This window comes from Pipistrellus hanaki, assembly GCF_964339955.1.
Source record: "Pipistrellus hanaki genome assembly, chromosome: 17".
Taxonomy (NCBI): domain Eukaryota; kingdom Metazoa; phylum Chordata; class Mammalia; order Chiroptera; family Vespertilionidae; genus Pipistrellus; species Pipistrellus hanaki.
Window position 1 is genome coordinate 43006851 of NC_140519.1, and position 27099 is coordinate 43033949.

The 27099-nt window shown below is 48.2% G+C and overlaps 1 long non-coding RNA gene across 1 annotated transcript; it reads left to right on the forward strand.

Moving 5' to 3' along the window:
- The first annotated feature begins 116 nt into the window (after positions 1 to 116).
- LOC311612053 lies at positions 117 to 27099 on the forward strand. The gene is made up of 5 exons (XR_014793210.1): positions 117 to 419; positions 1682 to 6248; positions 24344 to 24432; positions 25703 to 26121; positions 26524 to 27099. It is a non-coding gene; the product is annotated as an uncharacterized lncRNA (long non-coding RNA).

Consider the following 27099-nt stretch of genomic DNA (forward strand, 5'->3'; position numbering starts at 1 on the left):
GTCACGCGGGTCAGACAATCGCTTCCATTTGGCACCGCCGCCCATTGGCTCGGCGGGCCGCCTCACGTGACCGCGCCCCGGGCGGCGCCGCCGCGGGACCCTCGGCCGGCGGCTGGGCGCCGGGGCCCGGCGGTCGGCGGCGAGCAGGTGGGCGGCGGGCCCGGGAGGAGGGAGGGCCTGGGCCGGCCCCGGCGCCCCCGGCGCGTGCGGGCCCCGGGCGCCGCGGCTCCCCGCCGGGCGCGCTTCCGCGAATCGCTGGCACCTCGGCGGGGGCCCGGCGGGGGTGTGGCCGCCCGCGCCGAGGCCCGGGGAGGGACTGCGGGGGCGGCGCCCTGCCTGGCCGGAGCCGCTCCTGCCGCCGCACCCATCGGTCGCCTCTTTATCTTGTTACCTGGCAGGTCTTAGGGGCGGGGGCCGGCGTAATGTCTCCCGGACACTTGTCGGGTGCTGAAGCGCTTTGAGAGAAGGGTGCGTGGCTTTGAGAGAAGGTGCGTGGCCTTGGGAGGAGGGTGCGTGGCTTTGAGAGAAGGTGCGTGGCCTTGGGAGGAGGGTGCGTGGCTTTGGGAGAAGGGTGCGTGGCTTTGAGAGAAGGGTGCGTGGCTTTGAGAGAAGGGTGCGTGGCTTTGGGAGGAGGGTGCGTGGCCTTGGGAGGAGGGTGCATGGCTTTGGGAGAAGGGTGTGTGGCTTTGGGAGAAGGGTGCGTGGCTTTGAGAGAAGGTGCGTGGCTTTGGGAGAAGGGTGCGTGGCTTTGGGAGAAGGTGCGTGGCCTTGAGAGAAGGGTGCGTGGCTTTGGGAGAAGGGTGCGTGGCTTTGGGAGAAGGTGCGTGGCCTTGGGAGGAGGGTGCATGGCTTTGAGAGAAGGGTGCGTGGCTTTGGGAGAAGGTGCGTGGCCTTGGGAGGAGGGTGCATGGCTTTGGGAGAAGGGTGTGTGGCTTTGGGAGAAGGGTGTGTGGCTTTGAGAGAGGGTGCGTGGCTTTGGGAGAAGGGTGCATGGCTTTGGGAGAAGGGTGTGTGGCTTTGAGAGAGGGTGCGTGGCTTTGGGAGAAGGTGCGTGGCTTTGGGAGAAGGTGAGTGGCTTTGGGAGGAGGGTGCGTGGCTTTGGGAGGTGAGTGGCTTTGGGAGGAGGGTGCGTGGCTTTGAGAGAAGGGTGCGTGGCTCTGAGAGGAGGGTGCGTGGCTTTGGGAGGAGGGTGCGTGGCTTTGGGAGGTGAGTGGCTTTGGGAGGAGGGTGCGTGGCTCTGAGAGGAGGGTGCGTGGCTTTGGGAGGTGAGTGGCTTTGGGAGGTGAGTGGCTTTGGGAGGAGGGTGCGTGGCTCTGAGAGGAGGGTGCGTGGCTTTGGGAGGAGGATGCGTGGTGACTGGGAGGGAGGAGGGCGGAATCGGGCGCCCCAGTGGGAGGCAACCCGACTTGGAGTCAGAGGACCTTCATCCTGGTTATTTCCGCTGAGTGAGCCTGGGTGTTGCTCCGGGAGATGAAGTTAGGCCTGCGGTGGCATCGATGCCAAGGAGATCATCGCACTTAATCCCGCCTGGTGTTAGCGAGTTAACTGACTTATGGAGCCTCGCCTCTGTGTACTAGCCAGCAAAGCTCACAAAGTGATGTGCACTGGGTATAAGCTGTCATATTCACAGTACCATGGAGTTTTATTTATTGTAAATGTTTTGTGTGTGTGTGTGTTTCAGAAAGAAAAGGGAGAAGGAGTGAGAGAGAAACCTAGATGAGAGCAAAACATGAAACTTCCACGTCCATGGCCTGCCTCCTGCACGCCCCCTGGCGGGTGATCTAAGCTGCACTGCCCGGATTAGGAATCCAGCAGGTGACCTCATGGTGCATGGGTCTAGGCTCAACCACTGAGCCACACCCGCCAGGCTGGAGTTTTACTAGTGTTTTTGTGAATCGTGCATTGTCTGATTTTTATGTAATGAAGGAAGAACGTTATGTACAGAGAACAGTGCCAGAAACTGGTTCTTCATAATCCCTAGGTCTTTCCAGCTGCCTCCTCTTTTCTCTAAATAAACAAGGGCAAAGCCGCTTTGCCAGTCCCCCAAGGGCCACGGAACTCTTGTGGCTGTTCTATGTGGCTCTCATCCTGGTTTCCATGGGTCCATCTGCCTGCCTCACTTCACCCCTTCTTTCTACTTCTTAAATGAGCTCTCCATTGACTTTTATCCTGTTTATGTGATTTGTATCTGGCTTTCTCTGGTCTCCTAGAGGCATATTGGGTGGTGTAGCATACTGTCAGACCATGAAGCTAGACTGCCAAGGTTCCAATCCCAGCTTTGTAGTTGACTGTTTGGTCTTAGGCAACATCTTTCTTGCTCAGTTCTCTCTTATGGAAGATAGGAGTAAAAAAGTAATATAAGTAAAGTAAAAATAGTCAAAATATTGAGTTAATATAAAGCTTAATATATCATGCTAAGAAAGTTCAAAGGAGGTAGTAGTAAGAGCTGTGTAAGTAGGGCTGTCCTATATAATAAAAGCCCAGCAACTGAATAGCAGAACAACCAGAATGACTGGTTGGCCATTCGCTATGATGCACAGTGACCACCAGGGGGTAGACACTCAACACAGGAGCTGCCCCCTGGTAGTCAGTGCGCTCCCACAGTGGGAGTGCCGCTTGGCTGACTGGGATGAGCAGCGCTCCCACATCAGGCCAATCCCTGCAGGCCATACCCCACCACCACCAGTACACAAATTCCATGCACCGGGCCTCTAGTTATTAATATTATAGACATGTGTCCAGGAGACCCAGACTAGACTCTCAAGTGCAAGGTGACCACCCATAGATTCTTAGATTTAAAATACTGTTTTCAATCAATGGCTGGTTGCAAATGTGAAACCCGTGGATATGGGCTTGCTTTAAAAGTTACTTTAAAGTAAGCATTAATAACACAGTTAGATTTTTGTATTAATATACATTTTTAATAGACTAGAGAGTCTTATGTTAGGACTAGGAGTCTTATCTTAGCCCCTACTCTGAAGACATGGAGACCAGTTAACTGAGGTTAAGAATTCATTTTTATTTTAAAAGTTTCTGCCTGAGACTCAGAAATGAGTTTTATAGTAGATGTGTCTGTTTTCTATAACCATTTTCCTAATAATTGTGAAAATAGAGTAATGAGACTTCAGGATGTCATCCCTCATTGTCAGATACCTCTTCCCCACAAATACCCCATCCCCACTGATACCAAGACCCACGAATACTCAAGTCCCTTATATAAAACTAGAGGTCCAGCACACGAAATCATGCATGGGTAGGGTCCCTAGGCCTAGCCTGCAATCAGGGCCATCTTCCTCCCGTTTGCCAGTTCCTGGTTCGCCATCTGGTGAACCCATATCCACGGGTTTCATATTTGCAGATCTATCAGAGCCTGTGGGCCGGAAGGAGGGACCAAGAGGTCAGCCGTTCTACCTGCTTGCCAATCCCCAGTCTCACCCTGCTGCCAACACCTACGCTGATTCCCCGTTCACCATCCAGCGATAGGAGCCTTTGGGCTGGGGGGAGGGACTAAGAGGTCTGCCTTTCACCTGCTCCCCAGTCCTGTCCCACCTCCACCCACCCCTGTTCCCCATGGTTCTCATTGGCCATCTATAATAGTTATCGGGAGCCTGCAGGCTGGGGGGAGGGACCGAGAGGTGGTCAGTGCACCTCATAGTGACTGGTTGATCAGTCATTCTGGTCATTACGCCATTATGGTTGCTGGCCTTTTATTATATAGGATGGCATAGAATGATCTATACAGTTGGCCCTCTGCACCCATAGATTCTCAGATTGAAAATACTGTTTTCAATCAATGGCTGATTGCAAATATGAAACCTGTGGATATGGAGGACCCGCTGTGCATCCACATCAATGATCTCCTCAGCGTTGTCACCTTGATAGCATATACCTTAGACACCAATATTGCCATTATTCCGAGCACTTTTAAAATTACCTTTCAGATTGTTGGATCTGCCCAGGAAACTCCAACTTGTTTTACTATAACCAGCATCTTGGTTTTATACCAAAATAGTATTGATTTCCTCATCTTATGAGTCTTAGTTCTGAATAACCTGGCTGTTTCTTAAAAATGACACACACTTGCAAATAATTGGTATTTGCCACCGCTAAATATAGTCAAAAGAACTTGTCATGTGTATTGGAGGCAAGGCCAAGCTATTTCTGGAATCAGAAGGAAGGTTCACCAAAGTAATAGCTTTGAAACACTCATTTAGAGGTGTAAGTTTTGTTCTTTAGCTGCAGAGTTGTATGATTTTATAATAGGTGTATTATAAATAAAGTCCCAGCCCTTCTGCAGAGGCAGTAGCTATTTGTACCAACACTGGGGGGTGGGGACCTGATTCTTAGGTGTCTCGACCTGGTCTCCGCTCTGGCCTGGCTTTCTTCCTGTCTCTGGATGGAGCTCTGTTTGGCCACCCAATAGGCTTGCTCTCAAAGTGCTGTTTGTCATCCTCACATGGCCCTCTGGCCAGGGCTGTGGCAGGTCCTCGGGTTTGGTGCTCTGACCCCAGACTGTTTTAGCCACCAGAACACCTGTTGACACTTCAACATTGGAAGGTGTAGGAAAGCAGCCCTGAAACAACCCTGGATTCTTGTAGAGGAGGGCAGGCCAGGGGAGAGGAAGGGCCTTCAGAAATAGCACGGCCCAAAGAAAGCGCCGAGCACTAGAAAAAGTACCTGTTTTGTCTGCACACATGCTTTCTGTGGTGGCAAAAATGCAGAGATGTTCCAGGACGACCCTGAGCAGTCATTTTCTTGTCCTGGGGTAAACCTGGAAATGAGCGAGTGTTTATCTGGCCAAGCTGGTGTTCTTGTCAGGGAGTGAGAACACCCTGGGGGGTGCTGGAGGTTAGCAGTGACAACCTGGAGATAGTCCAGCAGAATCTCAGTGGCACCGGCCAGGAGGCTTAAAAAGGACCTGCCTGAGGATTTGAGGTGCTGTCCGTCTGCTGGTTACTGTGGCCTTTGCCACAATAAGAGAGGCCACTTGTCCTGGCTTACTAGCCATTCTCAACCCGAGAAGGCACATCTTCCCATAATCCCTGTTGGTGGGGGTTCCTGAATGCTACAGTGACATGCATGGTGGGGAACGGTGAGGGCGGCAGGAGTGGTGTTGTGTAGCCATATAACAGTCTGGCAAGACTAACTTTTCTTTCAGTGTAGCTCTGTGGATTCCCCAGAATGCAGGGGTAAAGGTGCAAGAAGGACTTCAGAGGAACTGAGACGTTGGGGTGGGTCTAGAACACTTTTTACAGTAAGTGCCAGGTCACAGGTGTCTCTAAACCAGGTTATGCCATCCTGCAGTCTTCAGCAAGAACCCCTTTGCTCTGATTCAAAAATAGCTGCTGCTTTGAACACTCCTTAAAAGCCGAAATGCTTTGCTTACCTGCACACTTTAACTACTAGAGCATAGGTTTCTCAAGAGCAGGGACCTCGTTTCCTACACACTGATAGAAGCCATGAATTGGTGTAGGGGAACTTGCTTCAGATGCAGTATGGCTCCCACAGCAAAGGCCTCTGGGAAATGGACTCTCATTCTCTGTAGCCTCAGGCTTAGCTGACTACCCAGAAAACCAGAATGCCACCCCAAAACCGACATCATGCTCCCAGGAAGGGGGTTGGTGGATGTATGGAGAGTGATGAAAGCCTGGCGTTATCCATCAATTTAGGGTGCATCATTCTTTCTGGTGGGCTACGCGGCTCCCCGCCATGCGGTGGTACTCTTAGCCCCCTGTAAAAAGGGGTCCTTTCCCGGGAGGGGTGTGGGTTCTTCCTGGCCAGCCACCACTGCGAGCAGCTGCTTTTCCTGTGGGTGTGAGTTTCTCCCGTGAAAGCTCTTGTGAATTTGAATAAGGCTGCGTGTCTGTCCTTCAGATTCAATCCTGAATTTAAACTTTTGGGGCTTTCCCCTAACACCTGGCATATCACGAAAACTAACAGTGAGAGCTTGCTTTTTACCACCCCTGTTCTAAATGCATTGCCACAGCATCCTATACAACGAAAGCCCAACGACCGAACGGCAGAACAACCGGTCGACCAGTCGCTACGATGCGTACTGACCACCAGGGGGCAGACATTCAACGCAGGAGCTGCCCCTTGGTGGCAAGTGCACTACCACAGTGGGAGCGCCATTCTGCTGACCAGGATGAACAATGCTTCCACAGCAAGCCGATCCCTGCAGGCCACGCCCCCCACCAGTGCATGATTACCATGCGCCGGGCCTCTAGTATCCTCATACTACTCCTGAGGTAGGTGTTATCCTTCTGTCCATTTCACAGGAGAGGAAACTGAGGCTCCGTTAGGGTGATTTGCCTCAGGGTCACGTAAGTAGGAAGTAGAAGAACGTCTGTCCCAGCGCTCTGAGGTACTATGCTGTAGTGACTGCTGTCTCCAGCTGTCACACTCCACCTGTCGTACCTTAGGTGCTCAAGAATGAATGAACAAACTAACTTCAAATGAAAAAAGGGGGCATGTTGCAACAAGGGAATGCTTTGGAATAAAGAACTAAAGAAAGATTCCCATTTTCATCATGGATTTGAGGGCAAACTATACCTTATAATTACAGAATTTCTACCTGTGTTCGTCATGTCTGTGACCAGCACGAAATGTTGCACATCTCAGTGTATCGCCATTGAATGGCCACTCTTGTCAGAGCACTGCATGGTTTGGTTGGTTATGGTTTTTCCAGGAGAACCAATTGTGGCTACAAAAGGTTATTTTCCTTAAAAGCCAGGTATTATGAGTATCTGTAGATGAATACCTAATGTAGTCAATTTATATCTAGTAATAAACTCTAGTTGATTATATGTGAAACAATTTAATCTGTTTAAAGCTAAGAGTTGTAGTCTGTTTAAAATGTCTTATTTTTAAGCTGTATCAGTAGGAGAGAAAAAAGTTCAAGGAGAGAGAAGACTGGGAGATAAAAGGAATTTAACAGCTATCATGTTTCCAGTTATGCTAGGAACAGTGGGATCTAGAAGTCTAATCAGAATATTTAGAATATTAGTCAGGCACAATTTCTGGGTTGTCATTTTATCCCTTCCTAAGGCATCGTTTTGTGAAATGAGTATAAGTTAGTATTATTATTGTTATTATAGTTTTTAAAAGGCAGAATCTTCCTTGATTCTGCCTTTTAAAAAATATAACAATAATAATAATATGTTTTTAGAGATAGAGGGAGAGAAACATCGATTGGATGCCTCTTGCAGGCCCCATACTGGGGATCAAACCTGAAACTTGGACACGTGCTCTGGCCAGGAATCGAACCAGTGACCTCATGATGCACATGGGACGATGCTCAATCCACTGAGCCATAGAGGCCGGGCTGATCTTGCTTTATAATTGCCAATGCTGTCACAATTTCATCCACAAAGCTTTGTCTAGCTTCATAACTCTAATCACTACTAAAGGTAAATAAAATTTTATCCTTAAGATAAAAAATTACCATTGGATTATTTAATAAATTTAACTTTCAAATAACTTTTGGATACCACCAAGGAGTTAAAAGAATAGCTAACATAACACTATATATGCTTATATTCTCTGAATTTGGCAGTGCAAGAAACGATTATAATTTTAACCCTTTCACTTTTTTATGTTCTTTGCTTCTTGGGAGATGCATGTTTAGAAAGGATAAAAGTTCTTTTGTGATTCTGTCCCTCATAAGATGATTTCATTCCTCATTTGTCAATGTAATGAGAAAAATCCATAAAGATATTTTTATGGGACATATTTCTACTGCATTGCTGAACTGTAGCCAGATTTTGTCAGGGTAATAAATTAGGACATGTTGTTTTCCTGGGTTCAGAGAACTGCTGGCTCAGTTTCCAATCTTCAGATCACGGATCCATGACTCACCAATAAGCCACCTGGGTAAAGGAACACGGGGGATCTCATTTGCCACTAGCTATTACCCTACCTTCTGATGATTCTCACTCTCCTTTGCATCTGAAATTTACATTTTCATTTAAAGTATGCATAAATCAATGTCACTATCAATGTTTAAACACAACCCAGCTAAAAAATAACTTCTTAGCTGTGATTGTTTTCCAGAGCAATGCTGTTGCCTAATTCTTTCAACTTAACTTTAAATTTGCAAGTCATTGCTATGTGCCAGTGGTGTTAGAATGTTTTTATAACTTTATTTACATCTCTGGGATCTCCCCTCAGGCTTTAATGTGTTACGCCAGTTTGCAAATAAGATAATCAGTTTTATCTAGAGAGAGAACTTTCTCTTTCCATTTGACTTCCTTATGTACAAATGAATAAATACTCTTAGAATGCTTACTGTGTTCTAGGCTTTGTGCTACATTCTGTCAGTGGGTAAAAGGTAAGACCGTCTTTGTGCCTTTAAGAACTTGTGGTCTAGCTGATAGGTAAACATTAATAGGAATCATAATGAAGCCACGTGATATAACAGAAATATTTACAAAATATTGAAGAGAAAGGAGAAGGGATTTAGTTTTTCCTGGTGGTGGACAGTGGAGAGAGATGCTGGTGTTGATTTTGTTTTCTGTGAATAAACTAAATTCCATAAGCTACCTTTTTCATATAAAACAATTCTCTGGCTGAAACCTGTTTGGCTCAGTGGATAGAGCGTCAGCCTGCCGACTGGAGGGTCCCAGGTTCGATTCCAGTCAAGGGCATGTACCTTGATTGCAGGCACATCCCCAGTAGGGGGTGTGTGGGAGGCAGCTGATAGATGATTCTATCTCACCAATGTTTCTAACTCTCTATCCATCCCTCTCTCTTCCTCTTTATAAAAAATCAATAAAATATATATTTTTAAAAACAGTTCTCTGGCCTGAAATTATGTACTTATTAGTGAGCCAGTGCACGGATTTGTGCACATTAAAAGGAAATTAGAGGGTGGCCGTCGGAGCAGGACTGGGCGAGATGGGCCAGACATGCCCTGGAACCAACCGCCCAAGCTCCCTCCTCGGAGTCTGTGGTGTGAGTGCAGTCCCTCCAGCAGATGGGGTCCCTCGGCCTCGCCTGTGGAGATCAGCCTGGTCTGCGGGGACTGAGTTTCAGCTGAAACCAGCTTTCCAGCATATCCCGAGGGGTCCCAGAGTGTGAGAGGGCACTCTGCAAAGTTGCTGTCATGCAAACACAAGTGTGCAGTAAACCAGATTCTTGGTCAACAGTGCCCCAGCAACAACATAACGCACGGCCAAAGGTGGAATTGCACGGCCTCTTGAAGAATAAGGCTCCCTCTCTGGTTTCAGTGTGCGTCACCTGAGAACCGCCACTGCCAAGTCACTGCAGCTCAGCAGCCCCTGTGTTGTGTCTGCCCCTTAGTGGTCATTGTGCATTATAGTGACTGGCCAGATGGTTGGATGCTTAGCATATTAGCTATCATATATATATATATATATATATATATATATATATATATATATAGAGAGAGAGAGAGAGAGAGAGAGAGAGAGAGAGAGAGAGAGAGAGAGACACCAGAGGCCTGGTGCACAAAATTCATACACGGACGGGGTCGGGGAGTGGGGAGAGGGCCCCTTAGCCCGCCCTGCACCCTCTCCAATCCAGGACCCTTCAAGGGATGTCTGCCTCTCGCAATCCGGGACTACTGGCCCCTAACTGCTCACCTGCCTGATCACCCCTAACCCCTCTGTCTGCCTGCCTGATCATACCTAACCCCTCTGCCTACCTGCCTGATAGCCCCTAATCACCTCTGCCTGCCTGCCTGATTGCCCCTAACCACATTTTCTGATAATCATTCATTCGTGGATCCTTCAAATCTAAAAGGTTAGAACCCCTTGTTATAAATCAACAATTTTCAACCGGAATGCCACAGCATTTTTTAAAAATTAATTTTATTGATTTTTTTACAGAGTGGAAGAGAGAGGGATAGAGAGTTAGAAACATCGATGAGAGAGAAACATCAATCAGCTGCCTTCCGCACACCTCCTACTGGGGATGTGTCCGCAACCCAGGTACATGCCCTAGACCGGAATCGAACCTGGGATCTTTCAGTCCCCAGGCTGACGCTCTATCCATTGAGCCAAACCGGTTTCGGCTGCCACAGCATTTTTAAAACATGTAGTACGTGACTACTTAGTCAGGGGCACTGACCTATTTCCCCTTAGATTGTCAAATAAAAAATGACAGTCATCTAGCTCTCTGTCTCTCTCCCTTCCTCTCTGTAAAAAAAAATCAATAAAATATATATTTTTTTAAATGACAAAGCCAGCACAACAATGGCCATCCAGAGTGAATGAATCAAATTTATGCCTATTTTTTTGTCAGATCTATGAAAAATATAATCTCTGGTATGCCACAGAATTGTAGTAAGTAATTTATGTGTGCTGTGAGATGACAGAAGTTGGACACTGCTGTTATAGTTACATTTGAGCTGGGGTTGGGAGAGAAATACTCCTGAATAAAGAAGTTCCTGCTGCCGAAACGGTTTGGCTCAGTGGATAGAGTGTCGGTCTGCGGACAGAAAGGTCCCAGGTTCGATTCTGGTCAAGGGCATGTACCTTGGTTGCGGGCACATCCCCGATGGGGGGTGTGCAGGAGGCAGCTGGTTGATGTATCTCATCTCTCTCATCGAGGTTTCTACCTCTCTATCCCTCTACCTTCCTCTCTGTGAAAAATCAATAAAATATATTAAAAAGAAGTTCCTGCTACTTGCCTGCCCACAAGTTTAACCACATTGACTTTGAAGAAATTGCCACCAGTTTGGAATACCTTTCTGGTACGTGTCTGGGGGAGTGTGGACTTGGGAAGGCGGATTAAGAGAGGAGACCGGTGCCCTCGGTGGCACAGAATCTGAACGGGAGCTTCGGAAAGCCATTGCCGCCAATACGAATGCTATTTTAGAAGGAATTCCCCCATAAAATCTTACCAAGTTCAGATGTAATTAGGCTTCTACTTCTTTTAAGCGTTAGGTTAAAACACAAGAACCTTTGTCTTTATGGGCCCTTTCCCCCCTAATTTTTTGCAAGGGGATGGAAGAAACACTGAGCCTTCGTGTCTGTGAGTCTGAGCAGAGCAGCGCGAATAAAACCAGGCGGCCAGGCTGAAAGCTGGCGGGGCCCAGTGTCTGGGCTTCATTTCACCGACATCAGCAAAGCTTTTTATCTTTTTGCAAAGGGATGTCCCTCAAGAATTGAGCTCTATCCAAAAATTGGGAACGTGTCACCTCTGAAGAGGGATTCGAGGAGAATGCCCGGTGATAAAGGAACGGAATCACACCAGTAGATGTTTAACGGGAGCATAGGGATTCCTCTATCGGAACTCCGGGGCAGTGGCCTTATAGTTTATCTGTCCTGAATGTTTCCTAGCAGAGTATTTTAAGAACTGATCAAAGATTTCCGTGAAAACTTGCCAGACAACACTTGTCAATGACGGGTTCTCTGTCTACTGTGCACGTGGAAGCCCTCCCTGCGTCTAGGAAAGCGAGGGGGCTCTGGGTCAGCTGTGCTCCCTTCGCATCCCTGCCTGACTGCCTTGCTCATCCACAGTTTCCTCCTCTTTACAGTGGGAATAATAGTTCCTATTCTGTAGGGCTGTTGTAAACAAGCAATCTGTATACAATAAGCACAGCCCCACTACTATTGTTATGTTTTAATTTTTATTATTGCTGTGTCCTCCTGGGAGGAGAGTCTCCTGCCCCTTTTCTCCTCTCCTGTACGCTGTCTACCGTCGTCGAGTCTGCAGGGTCCTGATTCAAAGAGAACATGCGTACTAATTGATTCTTCCAGCTCCCTTGACAGTAAAGCATCTGTACACGAACAAAAAGCAATACTCTAGTGTTTATGGATAGATCACTTACTTTGCTTAACTGTCACATATGTAAGCAAATTAATAAAAATATCTCTGGACAGCTGAAACCGGTTTGGCTCAGTGGTAGAGCGTTGGCCTGTGGACTGAAAGGTCCCGGGTTCGATTCCGGTGTGGGCACATCCCCGGTGGGGTGGTGCAAGAGGCAGCTGGTCGATGTTTCTCTCTCATCGACGTTTCTAGCTCTCTATTTCTCTCCCTTCCTCTCTGTAAAAAATCAATAAAATATATAAAAATATATATCTCTGGACAAAAATCATGTAGAGAAAAAATGTTAAGTAAGCAAATTATATATTAACAATCCACAGACTTTCTTCTCGTGACCTTTAGCAACTCCACAATGGAACTCCTGGAAGGAAATAACACACTGGTATTGATGGGACAGTGGAATACTACACATCCTTTCTGCTTCCTGCTTTGCAAAAATCAAACAAAGAGAAACAGAGAGAGAGATACAAGACCTCGGTACGGGACCTGTAGGGTAAGATCACGACATGATCTGGCACACAGAGGTGTGCCTTGACGCCTGTCTGTCCTGAACTGAGTAGCCCAGTTGTTGGAGACGGAGATTAAGACGCTATGAAGGAAGCCCCTTCATTCACACAGTCCAGAGCAACCAACGTCGTAATTAAAAGGGGGCGGAGAGGTCACAAGGTTGTATCTCTTCTTTAGAAATGTTGAAATGGCCTAACCTTAAAGAAGACTATTTTGAGTCATTCATTCATTCAACCAATAATTGACACGCTGTGTGTCAAACGCTGTTCTGGATACTGAAGACCAAACAGGACCAAATCCCTGTCCTCTGGAATCGACTGTACACTAGTGGGGAAAGCAATACAGAAAACACCCACAGGCATTCGTAGTTGAGCCATAGGAGTGTCCTCAGGGTGGGCTTAGTGGCTTATGCCCCTTTCTCACCGTGCTGGATATTCAGAGACAGGGCTGTGTTTTCATGTCCTCATACTAATTAGAAGCAGTAACTTCCATTCAAAGCTCTGCGTGGTTTTGACCTCTCAGAGACGGTTGACGTGGCCTTGGAGATCTATTTTTGTCTTGCTTTCTCAAGTGTATGTCCTTCGTGGTAGCCAACAGGAATATGGCACCTGACACGGTGCAGTAGTACAGCTCTGTTACCCATGATACTTGAGCTCTCCGTGACAGTGATATGTTGAAAAGCAAACCTTTGGTTTGGCTAATGTAATGTTGTGCTTTAAGCATTGGCTTTACCTACCTAGGGTCCAGTATATTTAGCCTGTTTTGGTATGGCTTCTTAGGTTTCAATATAAATTTTAATGAGCCAGAACCTCTTGGCCGAGGCCAAAACCTGGGTAACATTTGTGTGCTGGGAGAGTCATGAGAATGACCTTCAGATGTCTTCGGTAGGCTGGCGGTTGGTAAAGGAGGAGGGTTAGCTTGAGGCTTAACACACACACCCTCCCCTGCACCCTTGAGAAAACATGCAGTGCACTACGCAGGCACATGAGGTGTTGCATTTCAGCTACGGAGCGATATCTAACACCAAGTCAACATTTGTGTTTATCTCTGGCTGCACTGTACTAAGTAGTTAGGAACACATTTTCTCTCAAGTATCCCACGAAGAGTATTCATTAATTACAACCAGAAAAATAGTATCTTTACAATGGAGATATCTGCAGATACTACCCTCACCAATGATGGTGATTTCATGTTCTTATGCTAGTTAAAAGTGGTAGCTTCCAATGAAGTTGAGTTCATGACATTATCAATGATGTTGATTAGTGACTGACGTGCCCTCTCTGATGAGATGCAATGAAAAGTACACAGCATCACCTGTCATATTCTTACCAAAGAATGTCTTTCGGAAAACAGCAGGGGGACCCAGATGTGGGACATTCCGTTAGGCAATTGGCTTGGACTCTTCAAAAATATTCATCCTGTGAGAGACCAAAAAAAAGGAAAAAGGTGTGTGGATTATGGAGATGGGCAGCTGAATGATGAGAGTGCTATATCCAAAAGTGAAGAATAGTTCCAAGACCGGTTTGGCTCAATGGATAGAGCATTGGCTTGGGGACTGAAGGGACCCGGGTTTGATTCCCGTCAAGGGCATGTGCCTTGGTTGCGGGCATATCCCCAGTGGGGGCTGAGCAAGAGGCAGCTGATCGATGACTCTCTCTCATCGATGTTTCTAGCTCTCTATCTCTCTCCCTTCCTCTTTGTACAAAATCAATAAAATATATTTTTTTTAAAAAAGTGAGAATAGTAAAGGAGGAAGGAGAAGAGCAAGGAAGAAAATCTCTAGACAGGATGTTTGGGTGGGAATTGGAATATAATCTTTTTGTTACATAATCCTTTTGTATTGGTATTAAGTTCCTTGAATCTGGTGGTTATGAAAAAGAATGTAATTATAGGAGACACATGCTGAAATTGTTAGGTGCGAAATGTCATGAGATTTGCAATTTTCAAATGGTTCCAAACAGAAGTAAACATATGAAGAGGAACAAACATGGGAGAATCTTAATTATTGAATCTAGGTGAAAGGAATATGTTTGTTGATTGTATTATTCTTTCAAATTATCTGTAGCTTCCAACTTTTATTTATTTATTTATGTGTTTTTATAAATATATTGTTATTGATTTTTTACAGAGAGGAAGGGAGAGGGAAAGAGAGTCAGAAACATTGATGGGAGAGAAACATTGATCAGCTGTCTCCTACACACCTCCCACTGGGAATGTTCCCGCAACCAATGTACATGCCCTTGACTGGAATCGAACCCGAGACTCTTCAGTCCGAGTTCTATCCACTGAGCCAAACCGGCTAGGGCTATAAGTTTCAACTTTTTACAAATGAAAAGGGCAGAGACAAGGAAAGTCTGTTTCAAGGTAATTATTACAGAAATCTACAATGAAAATGTGAACCTAAAGATAAAAGGCCTTTCAGACTGAGAACCAACAAACATTTGTTTGAGATCCAAGAATAGCTGTTCAAAATGCCATGATGCAGGCAGAAACCCAAAACAATGTTCAGATGAGGAGACAAAGGAATGGGTATTGATGAGAAGGGAAGGGACGGTTCTATCAGAGCAGGAAGGCACAGATAAGACAGCGATGCTCATTCTGAAGAACGTGCAGTCTGGTAGATATCAGTATGGCCATCACAGACTCTGCTTTCTTTCTATTCCCGGGACCTCTGCGGGACACAGTGCTGCCTGCGTTCTCTTGCTGTTTCACACATTCCACGATTCGAGGTATCAGATGTGAAAGGCAGTTCCTCCGGCATCGCGGTCCAACTCCGCTGCTAAGGGGCTTCATAGACTATTTTTTACAAAAACAGAGATGTAAGAAAACACACATGTACACAGTTGAGTTGCCACACCTCCAAGGAGTAAATCCGGGACCATGGACGGCACTTTGCAGTGGGATTCACAGGTGTTTCGTTCTGGTGTGTCCCCTGTTACACGGCCCTGTGACAGTGGGCAATCTGCCTCGTCTCTCCGTATGCATTTCCTAGGGCTCCCATCACCAACGGTGTGACTTGAAAAATGGTCCGTCTCACAGTTCTGGATGCCAGAAGTCGAAATCCAGGTGTCATGGGCTGGCCACGCTCCCCCGGAAACTATAGGGGGAGAGCCTTCTTGTTTCTGGGGATTTGCCTGCTTGTTTCTGGGGATTTGCCGGTTCCTTGGCGATCCTGGTTCGCAGCTGCAGCAGCTCAATGTCCTGTCGTCACATAGCGTTCTCCCTGCCTTGTCTGCCCCCCTGTCCCTCCTCCTCTAGGGAAGACAGCAGTTCCATTGGGTTAGGACTTACCCCAACCACCTCATTTCATGCTTGCTTTACCAGTACATCAGCAAAGACCCTACTTTTAAATAAGATGGCACTTATAAGTAGTTAGGGGTTAAGGCTCTGACATAACTTTTTTGGGATCACAGGTTAACCTATAACACGCTCCATCCTTGTTTCTTCAGCCCCCAAACAAGAATGGGGAGCCGATGTGCAAGGTCAAGTCTGAGGTCCCGTGGGCCCTGAGTCTGAGGCTCGGTGTGTCCTCCGTGGTCAGTCCAGACATGAGTCAGCGCCGGGCGGCTGAGGAACCCGGAGACTTGGCGGGGAGGAGGCTCCAGGTCATGGCAAAGCGGGGGAAAGGTGGCCTTTGGGAAGCAGGGCTCCTCAGACCGCGTCTGGGACCGTGACTCCCGTGTCCATTCTTGGCATCGCAGGCTGTTTGGCTTCGCCTGTCACAGCCCTCCTCTTTGTCCTCCTTGTCATCTCTCTGCATAATGGATGGCCAGAAGTTTTTCATTTTATGTCATTTACATAAACTAAGATGCGTGGAAAAGATAATGGTCATATGACCGATGATTTCATAATTTGGATAGGCCCCCAACTGGATCAGATTAATGAGGAGAAGCAAAACTCGTTCCTCTCTCTCTCTGTCCTTCAGGCTTATTAAAAAAAAAAAAAAAAAAGGCAAGACAAGAAGAGAGGATGTTCTGTGATGAATGAGGGCAGCCGCACCTTCAAACCAGCGGCCCCTCCTGCTGGCCAGCTCTGGCCGTCTGGAGGAGGAGACCCTTTGAGGTCTTGGGGGGTGAGGTGGCTGGCAGGCAGGGGGCAGCATCAATGGAGCTGAAAACCGTCCACATTCTGTCCTGATGTCCCTGAGCTTCAAAGAGGAAACGGTGTCACAGCCCTGGGAGGGAGAAGCACTGAGCAGCGAGTGGAAAGAGGAATTGTTCCCAGACCCCAGGCCCACGGCTCTCAGTGGGACACGTACACAAAGGTGCGTCTGCCTCCTTCCGCGTATCCCTCCCGCGACCCGCGGCGGATGGACACCAGGCCTGCAAACCACGACAGGGGGGTGGTCCATCTGGGGAATCTCGGATTTATGGGCAGAAAGTAAAAGCCTCACCGAGATGAGATCTCCTCCAAAGTTAAATAATGCTATTCCAGCCCCCCTGACTTTCAGAACTTATTGAGACAGACACTCGGTAATTTAATTATGTTGTCATTATGAAAGCCTGCTCAGTCACTTGCTGCCAGCACTGGATAAAAACACTGGAAATTCACACGATGTCATTGTCATTCTGGTCTTCCTCTGCCACTCAGCCAGCGTTGGGAATTATGGGTTTGTCAACATTTCCATTAGTACATCTCATTTTCAAGGCCTCTATCATAGCTGCTGAAAATTGCCTCGTACTGGATGGAAGCCTGGAGGTAATTTCCTTTAGTGTTTTACCAGCTGCGCTCTTTAATGGCTGTCTGTGACTTTGCAAATCATTTCATTCTCTTTTTGTTTAAAAAAGTAATTTATACCTAAGTCTCAACTCTTATTCAAGATGACAGTGTGGATCCTGTGAAGTAAACATTTACAAACAGCACGCAATTCACGTCTCCATCCGTCACCATTTAGCCCCCTATATCCTCCTCTGCCTCCCCCACCCACAGCTAAAAGGTTTCAAACTCGGTCACCATGCTCTTAACCACTGCACTCCATTGCCTCCCGCCCAGTGTACTGGATGTTGTGTTGGTGACTCAGTGGTTTCTGTTCCCCTTCAGAAGGATCTACATGCAAAGCAGAATTACCACGAGGAGATAACTTATAGAGAGCAAGGAGGGACTTCTGTTTTAGGAGAAAAAGTCAGGCCATGGAGAGACACACAGTACCGTCCGCTGTGACAGAGCTGTTGGATTTTGGAAGTCATGGAATCCCTTCCTCTGGGTACTGCCAACTACTGCCTCTCTGTGTTTGTGTTTTCTTCTTTTTATTTTTTAAAAATATATTTTACTGATTTTTTTTTTACAGAGAGGAAGGGAGAGGGATAGAGAGCTAGAAACATCGATGAGAGAGAAACATCGATCAGCTGCTTCTTGCACACCCCCTACTGGGGTTGTGCCTGCAACCAAGGTACATGCCCTCGACCAGAATCAAACCTGGGACCCTTGAGTCTGCAGGCTGACGCTCTATCCACTGACCCAAACTGGTCAGGGCTTCTTCTTTCTTTTTAGACACGTTTGACTAGTCAAAGCAGCAGAGCTCTGGTCGACCACGCTCTGTCTTCCCTTCTCACGTCTTATCTAAGTTCTGGGGGTCTTAGCCCCCACCACCTTCTCTGTCAGAGTAACTGAGACTAACCTGGGTCAAAATGAGAAACCTTGATCTTTCTGCCTAAAACATTCTTCTTTCCTGCAGAGCCTCCACCTGCAAGCTGCCACCCCAAAGAGCTCCTGACTTACCTGCTCCTTAGAAGGCTGCCTCTGGAGTGGCCTGGCTGGTGTGGCTCAGTGGTTGAGTGTTGACCTATAAACCAAGAGGTCATGGTTTGCTTCCCAGTCAGGGCACATGCCCGGGTTGTAGGCTCAATCCCCAGTGTGTAGGAGGCAGTTGATCAGCGGTTCTCTCTCATCATTGATATTTCTATCTCTCCCTCTCCCTTCTTGGAAATCAATCAAGATATATTAAAAAAAAAAAAATAGCCTAACCGGTTTGGTTCAGTGGATAGAGCGTCAGCCTGTGGATTCAAAGGTCCCAGGTTCGGGGCGGGGAGAAAAAAAAAAAGGTCCCAGGTTCAATTCTGGTCAAGGGCATGTACCTTGGTTGCGGGCACATCCCCAGTAGGGGGTGTGCAGGAAGCAGCTGATCAATGTTTCTCTCTCATCAATGTTTCAAACTCTCTATCCCTCTCCCTTCTTCTCTATAAAAAAATTAATAAAATATCTCTCTAAAAAACCAAAACAAAATAAAAGCTCCTCAGCCTGGCACTGCAGGCTCTTCCTGACCTGGCCCCACCCTTATCATCAGCCTCCCTCCTACCATGAATCCTCTGGCCTTCAGCCTCCTGCTCACGTTTGTCCTACCACCTAGAGACCTCTCCTCCCATCTCTCCCTACATCCCTTTCCCTGAACCTGTCTCTGATACAGCTGGCTACTGGTCTATACTGTCCCTCTCTCCCCTGTCACAATTACGCTTTCTCTTCTCCAGTGGGCCTGATAGTGCTGGACAGCGGGACACTGGTTAGACCCCATTGTGTTTGGCTCCAAGTCCTGCCACCTGGCTGCCGATTTGAATTCCTTTATCACAGTATCTACCATATAATCATCCCTTTATCACAGTATCCATAATCACCCCTTTATCACACTATTCCATAATCATCCCTTTATCACCCTATTCCATAATCATCCCTTTATCACCCTATGCCATAGTCATCCCTTTATCACACTATTCCATAGTGATCCCATTATCACAGTATTCCATAATCATCCCTTTATCACAGTATCCATAATCATCCCTTTATCACACTACTCCATAATCATCCAATTATCACACTATTCCATAATCATCCCTTTATTACAGTATTCCATAACCATCCATTCACCTGCCTCTTTCCCCATTTTATTATTTACCCGCCCACCCCTCCTTCCTGTGTGTGATCACCATGATCTTTTCAGCCCTGAGCTGAGTTCATGGTGTTGGAAGCACCCAGTGGATGTTTCCTGAAGGAGTCAGAGACGGAACTAATTAATCCCACTTGTTCTTTGTCAAACGGTGTGGCCTTGGGAGAGTGATATAACTGTCTATAACTTTGTTTCCTTGTCAGTTGGATTAGTAACACCTGCTTGTAAAGGTCAGTGAGATAATGTATTGTGTATTTTCATGTAAATGCTGGGTTGGGGAGTGAATATGACGGGAGGCCCACGTTACATGAGGAACAAGACCCATAATAATGACTATTAATAATAGCTGCCATTTTTCCATAGCTGTCACACACTAAGGGTTTCAGACCATTATGTCATTAAACTCTCCCAATTCTTTGAGGAAGGAATTGTCGTACCCATCATACAGATAACACAACTGAGTCCGAGCAAGTGAAGGACCAGCCAGCCGGCAGAGCTGGGGTTCACAGCGAGCCTCAGAGGCCACGCACTGCTATTTGGGCACCAGCTCAGGGGCCAGCTGGTCACCGGCTCCACGGCGGCCCCGGTGTTGGCTGTCCTGGTGTCACACTTGCGCTGACGAAGCTGGAGGAGAGCAGGCGCGGCAGGTGCTACAAAGACCAGAGGAGGAGAGAGGAAGTGCGATTTGGCTTGGGGAAGTACAGACCCAACTGGCCACAGAGCACCAGTCCACAGGGAGGGCAGCGGGCAGGAAAGAGGGGAGAGCTGGGGGGCAGAGAGCAGGGGGGGCGGCCCCGGACGGACCGGAGATGCTGGATGTAACGTGATGAGGCACTGCCAGGCCCAGCTGTTGTGGGCAGCACTTCCCGCAGCCCGAGTACTCAGAGGTCCCTCTCCTTTGTGTTCACAGAGGCGAGTCCACAACACGGGGCCAGTGTACATGCACGCGCGCGCACACCCACACACACACACACACACACACACACACACACACACACAGATATTGTGCCCCTCACATGCATGACTCTAACTTTCCAAGCTTTGTGTGTGTATTTCCTAAGGCCCCTGGAGCAGCTGCGTTTCTAGACGGTGGGGTGCAGGTCAAAGTGGAGAGGAACTGAGTAGAGAAGTTCCTCAGAGGAGCCAGTTCTTCAGCTGGAAGCTCTGGTCCTTCAAGTCCGGCGATTTTCAGCCGGCATGCTGCAAGAATGTTATAGTTCGTGCGTGCATGCCTCGAGATGAAAAGGATTGAGAAATTGCCGTGTTCGTCCATCCAGAAGAAATGTCGCTTAGTGTGTTGTGGAGCAAAAGCAAGTGAATAATGACCACTGGAACCCAGACCAAATTAAAATCTAAGGAGCCTTTATTAGTCGGCCAGCTGACCGTGTGACTGATCTGCCTTTCTCCACACAGGGAGTCCAGAGAGCAGCTCCGACCCTTTGTGTAGGACCGCTTTTAAGCACATTAACCACATCCTGTTCTTGCAGAGCAAGCAACCCAAGACAAAACAGTTTTTCCCAAGTAATGTCAGGATCTTACCATTGACGACCATGTTATCACAGAGTCATCCTGTTCTTCAGGAAGCTGACGGTGCTCAGTGAATGAAGGCCTACGTGCTGGGAAGGGGCCATGAGACCGTATCTCAAGGCCTGGCCTGGTGTCAGCACCGACAACTCTATCTGGGGCCTAGTCCACGGCCTCTCTGGAAGCATGCTCAAAAATTCCCACTCTCCAACAAGTGGTTAAAGGTGGGAGCCTGGGTTTACATTTGCCACCACCTTTTGCTACTAAGTGAAATGAATTACCCTGTGATAGCTGAATCTGTTTCCTCCCCTGTGAATGGGGGAACAGTAATAGCACCCACCTCGCAAGGCTGAGGAGAAGGTTAAACAGAAAAGGGCTGCTTCTCTGTGAAGCTGTTCCTTGGCTAAGTGGACATTATTCTCCTCTTTAAAGCTGCCGGGGGGTAATGGTGGTGCATTCACAACTTGTCTGTCGGCTTTTTAATTCGGATGCTTTTGGATTTTGGTGAGCCACGCTTTGCAAAACATTGATAGACTGGAGGGAAAAAGAAAGCCAGTATGAGGTCTTTAATAAAGTGACCCAACCTGTGGGAAGCTGGTGAAGTGGGTTGGGGGCTACAGAGCCCTGACTCTGGGCACCTGGCCCATCACGGGTCCTCGCATGTGGCCAGTGTGGCAGGCCAGGCGCGGCGGGGTTCTGTCTCCCCAAACCTCGCTGCCTGCCGTGCCTCCTAAAGCTGGAAGTGGTATTCAGACTGACAGTTCTCTCTCCCAGCAGCGGTCAAGGCCGCGGCCCTGCTCGTGGTGGAGTGAGGAGGAAATAGGGCGAGAGTCCCTGAGGTTCCTTTTTCTGCTCCTCTGTCTGGGCGACGTGTGCAATGCCTGCTGCAAGCCCAGGCACAGGACAGGCTCTCTCGGTGGCTGGTTCCAGGAGGGGGAGGGTGGTCTCCAACCTTCCAGCGAGAAGGGCGCTTTACCGTCGTTAGTCCAGCCTCTCAACGGCTCGACATCCAGCTTCGCGTCTCTGCAGCCTCTGGGCCTGGAGAAAGAAGATGCCCACAGACAAGGGTGCCTAGTGGCTAAAGGGGCTCAAATTTTATTTTCATTTTTGTAGATATTTTTATTGATTTCAGAGCAGGAGAGAGAGAGAGAGAGAGAGAGAGAGAGAGAGAGAGAGAGAGAGAGACATTAATGATGAGAGTCACTGATTGGCTGCCTCCTGCATGTCCCCCACTGGGGGTTTGAGCCACAACCCGGACCATGTGTGCCCTGACCGTGACCTCCTGGTTCGTAGGTCTATATGCTCAACCACTGAGTCAGGCCAGCTGGCTAACGGGGCTCAAATTTAAAAGCAGAACCTGGCAGCCATGTCTGAACAGGGGCCTCTCCTGCAAACGGCACTTCAGGGAGAAGCCTGCATGGAAGCCTGCCTCCCACGCCGACCTGCCTGCCTTCCCCGTGTTCCTTCCCCCTGAGCCAAGCCTCACACAGGAGTGCCTGGAATAGGATTCCCGTCAGTAGGACTAAGGCTTTCCATTCAGTTGAAGCTGCACAGCTATCTCCCCGCCATCAGCATCTTCGCTGAGCCATCAGAGAGGCTTCACTGTGACCAACCAGGACAGTGCTTTTTGGACCAATCAAACTTCAAGGATCTGGAGTCCTCATTTGCATGAGGATGAACCAATCAGAGGCTAGGGGTGGGGACTTCTGCCAGTATGTCTCCTCCCTTCTGGCTCAGAGACTGAGTGTGCCCCCTCTCCCTGCTGCTGGAGCCTCAGCCAGATATCTCACCAGAACAGAGCTGTCAAACCAGAGTCCCCTGGCCCCGGGCCACCTGGCCCCAGGGCTGCCTCGCAGTAATCCTCCTGAGCTGTTCCCAAGCCAGGCTGCATCAGAAATGAACTGTGTGCACCGGATAGAGGTTCCTTCTTCACCCCATACCTGGCACTCCTGCTGGCAAAGACCGCTGGTTGACAAATCCCTGGTGTGTGATGGGCAAGCTCACCCAGCACCCCCAGGACCCCTGAGCTCACACCGTCTGCCACGGGGCCGGGAGGAAGAGGATGTGGCAGGAATGTGCACGTGAGAAGCCAGGAGGAGCGGCTCTTACTCAGGCCCAAACAAGGAAAGTGGGAGGAAGGCCGTCCTGGGCGTTACCTCCCATCGGAGGGAGGGACTGACTGAGGAGAACTCCGGACAGGCCGCGGATGAGCTCTCCCCTGGTCTGTGAGCCCGGTTTTGTTCTTGCTGAATGCTTGTGCCATCGATCCCGTTAATAAAACACTTTGGTTTTCCTTTATACCAGCCAGAGAGATTTCTCTATAAAAACGTCCTCGATGACCGCACTTGTGCGTTGAGTGGGACCCTCCTGGGCAGTTTTTGTGCCTATTGGGATGTAGATAGTGTGACAGCCCTTTTCCAGGTGTTCATTGGCAAGAATGATCAACGGGTAGGATCTCCTGATAGAGAAGGAGCATAGAGCCTCCCCTGCCCTTACCCTTACCCGTGTCCAGCAGGCGTGCCTAGAAGCTGACCTGGTAGATCCTTCTTTGAGAACTCTTCTTCGTTTGATTGTCTGATAGAGATCCTGAGATGTTCTGCCAGATCCCCAGAGAAAGCGGTGGAGAAAGACAGTTACCTGCTCAGGCGTAAGGAGGTTCCCAGATTTCCCACAATGCCCGTCAGCCAGTTCTCTCTGGCCTCGCACATGCCCCTATGAGCCGTGTCCTCTGAGGCAGGTCACACCCCCTCCGTGGACATCCGCTCCCTTACTTTGGCAATCGGAGCGTTCACAGCGGCCCTGCCTGCCTGTGCGTTCCTATAGGGGCGACGTGGCACCGTGTACCACCAAGGGCTGCCCAGAGGCAGCAGGCCATACACAGTGCGCGGCTGTGGCTGCCTGTGCTTGGCTGGCATTGGTCCGGAGAACTATACTTCCCCAGGTGAACACGTCTTTGTTTCCCAGTTAAAATGGTTAGCCTCCCTCCAGATGGAACTAGACATGGATCTTCCAGTTCTCACTCACCGTGGGACAGTATCTCTGGGAGATCAGTCTAAATGCTACCTTTGTACCCACCAGCACTAAAAATAGGTTTCCGGACATTATGTCCTTGGGTTTGAAAATGATTACCCACAAAAGTCTTTTCTTCTGCAGCTCTGCAGAGGTGTCCTGGGCCCACACAGAGCCGGCCACTTCAGAGAGAAAAAGGGAGGGAGGGAGGGCAGGAGGAGGGAGGGAAGGAGGGCGGGAGGGAGGGAGGGAGGGAGGGAGGAAGACTCCCTGGTTTTAGAGGAATATTTCAGGAAAGGGGCCAGGACTTCAGGGTTGGGGCTGAGGGTACTTCCCTCTCTGCTGCCCAGTTTAGTCAGAGCCGTAAATCCTAAAGTTGGAAAGTTATCTGCACCAAACTCCTCATTTTAAGAAAGCTCAAAATACATTAAAGAAGTAAAATAGGTGTGCTGACCGGTTAAGTCGTTACTTTTTTAAAAATTATATTTTTCTGATTTCCAGGCCAATGTTCTTTCCATCACATCATTAATAATATGGTCAACTTCGACCACCACCACCACGGCTGCTGTTCACTGAACAGTGAGTATGTATTAGACATTGCGTTAAGCTGTATATTTATTCATTTGTCTCCTGCAGAATCCAGTGTGGCCGATATTGCTCCTGTTTTACAGATGAGGAAAATGAAGCTCAGAAGTAGTCATTTCTTATCCAGAGTCCCGGTGCTGGTGCGTACATTGGCTCACAGGGCAGAGCGAGAAGGGACTATGTCTGTGGTGGCTGATGTTTATGTATAACATTGGGTCTACATTTCTTAAAAAGTTAAAAATGAGCCCTAGCCAGTTTGGCTCAGTGGAGAGAGCATCAGCCTGCAGACCAAAGGGTCCCGGGTTTGATTCTGGTCAAGGGCAAGTACCTCAGTTGCAGGCTCCTCCTCCGCCCAGGCCCTGCTCTGAGCTCTTGCTGGAGGCAACCAGTCGATGTGTCTCTCTCACGTGGATGTTTCTCTCTGTCTTCCCTCTCTCTCCCACTCTCCCTAAAACTCAATGGAAAAATATCCTCAGGTGAGGATTAACAGAAAGTAAACATTTAAAAAAAAAGAAGTTAAAGATGAAAAGTGATTCCTTATCCCAAGTATCAAGGGCCCTAGAAAATATACTCGGAATTGGACAGTCGCACAAAACTCACCCCGAAGCAGCCCCACTTCGTACAGACAGGGCTTACCCAGAAACGGGGCGTGGAGCTTCCATGCTCTCCCGCACACCGAGCTTCTAGAACTCGGTCACAAGGTGAGTCAGAAGACCAGCGGCCGGCCTGCGGCCACAGCGGATCGACTCATTTCCCCAATTGCTCAGCAGCAAAACATTGAGGCGACCACTGTATGTGCTAGGAAGGTTAAAGGCATTTTCCAGTCTCACTGTTGCTTTAAGAATAGTTAAACCACCCTCTGCTGCCCCTGCTGGGGTTTGATCCTGAAGACCCTATCCTTGGGCCTTTTCTCCTCTTGTTTTATGGGACTGAGGATCTGATGCTCGTCAGGCCTACAGTAGTCAGCTGCCACAATAAATTTGCCTGCTCCTTGATCTCATACGTCTCCAACTTTCCCTAAAAAGTGTAATTCCTCTGTAAAGCCTTCCCACACTTTGGCACAAGTTAGAGCTGGAGGTCTTTAATTTTTTTATTTTTTTTAACTATAATGTGATTTTTTACATTCACCTGAAGAAGCAATTGGCAATTCAGTTTTTTAAAAACTATATTTATTTTATTGGTTTCAGAGAGGAAGGGAGAGGGAGAGAGAGACAGTCTCCACAGGCCCACCTCCCCCTCAGCCTCCATCCCCGCCACACCACCCAGCGTCCTGGCGGAGGCTGCCCCAGCTTCCCCGGACACTGTTAGCCCCGCATCCCTTCCCCTTCCCGCGTCCCTTCCGCTTCCCGCGGCCCTGGCTAACTCCTCGCTCATCTTCGAGACTCATGTTAGGCCATTCTTCTGTTTCAGAAAGCCTTTCCTGACTCTGCCTGCCTCCTCCGTCTGTTGTCACCTCAATACGTTGAATAAGGAAGGGATAAAAGAAAGAAATCATCAAATGAACAAAATAGCGCCCATCTGCTCCCAAGCATCCTTTTTCTGTGCCCCTGTTTGGCAGTACTGCCCTCAGCATCACAGACTGCGTTCTGTAACTGGACAGATCCTCCTGATGGACCACCTCTGTGCGGCCACTCCTGTGTCTGGACACCCCCCGGGCTACCCTCTTGTCGAATGCACCGATGAGGATGACAGCAACTAGCTATTTGCCAGCCTTGGGACGGACACTGTACACACCTTCAGGAAGCCGACTGAAGATCACTGGAGGATCTTCTCACGTTCTTGTCAGAGACTTGTGATGACCATGGCTCTGCAGTATACTAGGAAGTCAGGTAGAGACCACATTTTCTAATGCAATTTTTTTAAAATATATTTTTTTATTGATTTCAGAGAAGAAGAGAGAGAGAGAGAGAGAGAGAGAGAGAGAGAGAGAGAGAGAGAAACATCAATGGGAAGAGAACCATTGATTGGCTGCCTCCTGCACAACCCATACCAGGGGTTGTGTGCTTGACCCCTGGTATGGGTCAAGGGCATGTACCTTGGTTGTGGGCATATCCCCAATAGGGATTGTGCAGGAGGCAGCTGATCAATGTTTCTCTCTCATCCATGTTTCTAACTCTCTATCTCTCTCCCTTCCTCTCTGTACAAAAATCAATAAAATATATATAAAAAAATAAAAATAAAAATAAAAGCTGTCTAATCAAAGTTGGCTGGGCGCTCGGCGCTTCCTGCAGAGAGCCAGCCGGGGTGTGAGGTGCCACCGGGGGACAAGTCCTGATGCAGCCACTCGCCTTTCAACACGTCGGCTGCAAAGTCTCTCCTGCCAGGGACCTAAGGCTCTAACTTTGTGAATCATCAAAGCTTCCTCTGATACGCGATGCAGAATAACCTTTCCTCCGCAGGATGTCACCCAGCGGCAGGCGCGTGGTGTGCCAGCGGAACAAAGGAGAGACCTATTCCAGGCTGAGCCGTTGCATAACTCCCCGAGAAAACCCTCGCCCCATAAAGCGCTCACCCACTTTGTGGACTTTAAATAAAGCAGGATGGTGTTCTTTTTTAAACATTTGCTTTCTGGTTCTCTTCCTGTCAGAATCCCAATTATTCTGTGGTTCAGTGGGTATGTGTCTAGCTGGTTTGAAATTCTTTTTTGGGGTAAGAATGTGAAGAAGATTTTTTAAAAATAAAAACCTGTAATGGAAACATTTATATAATAATGCTGAGCTGCCTCAAAAACTTTTTATTTTATTATTTGCAATACAATGTTTTAAAAATAATGTTCTGACTGAGCCTTATGATTAAAAGTAATAAAC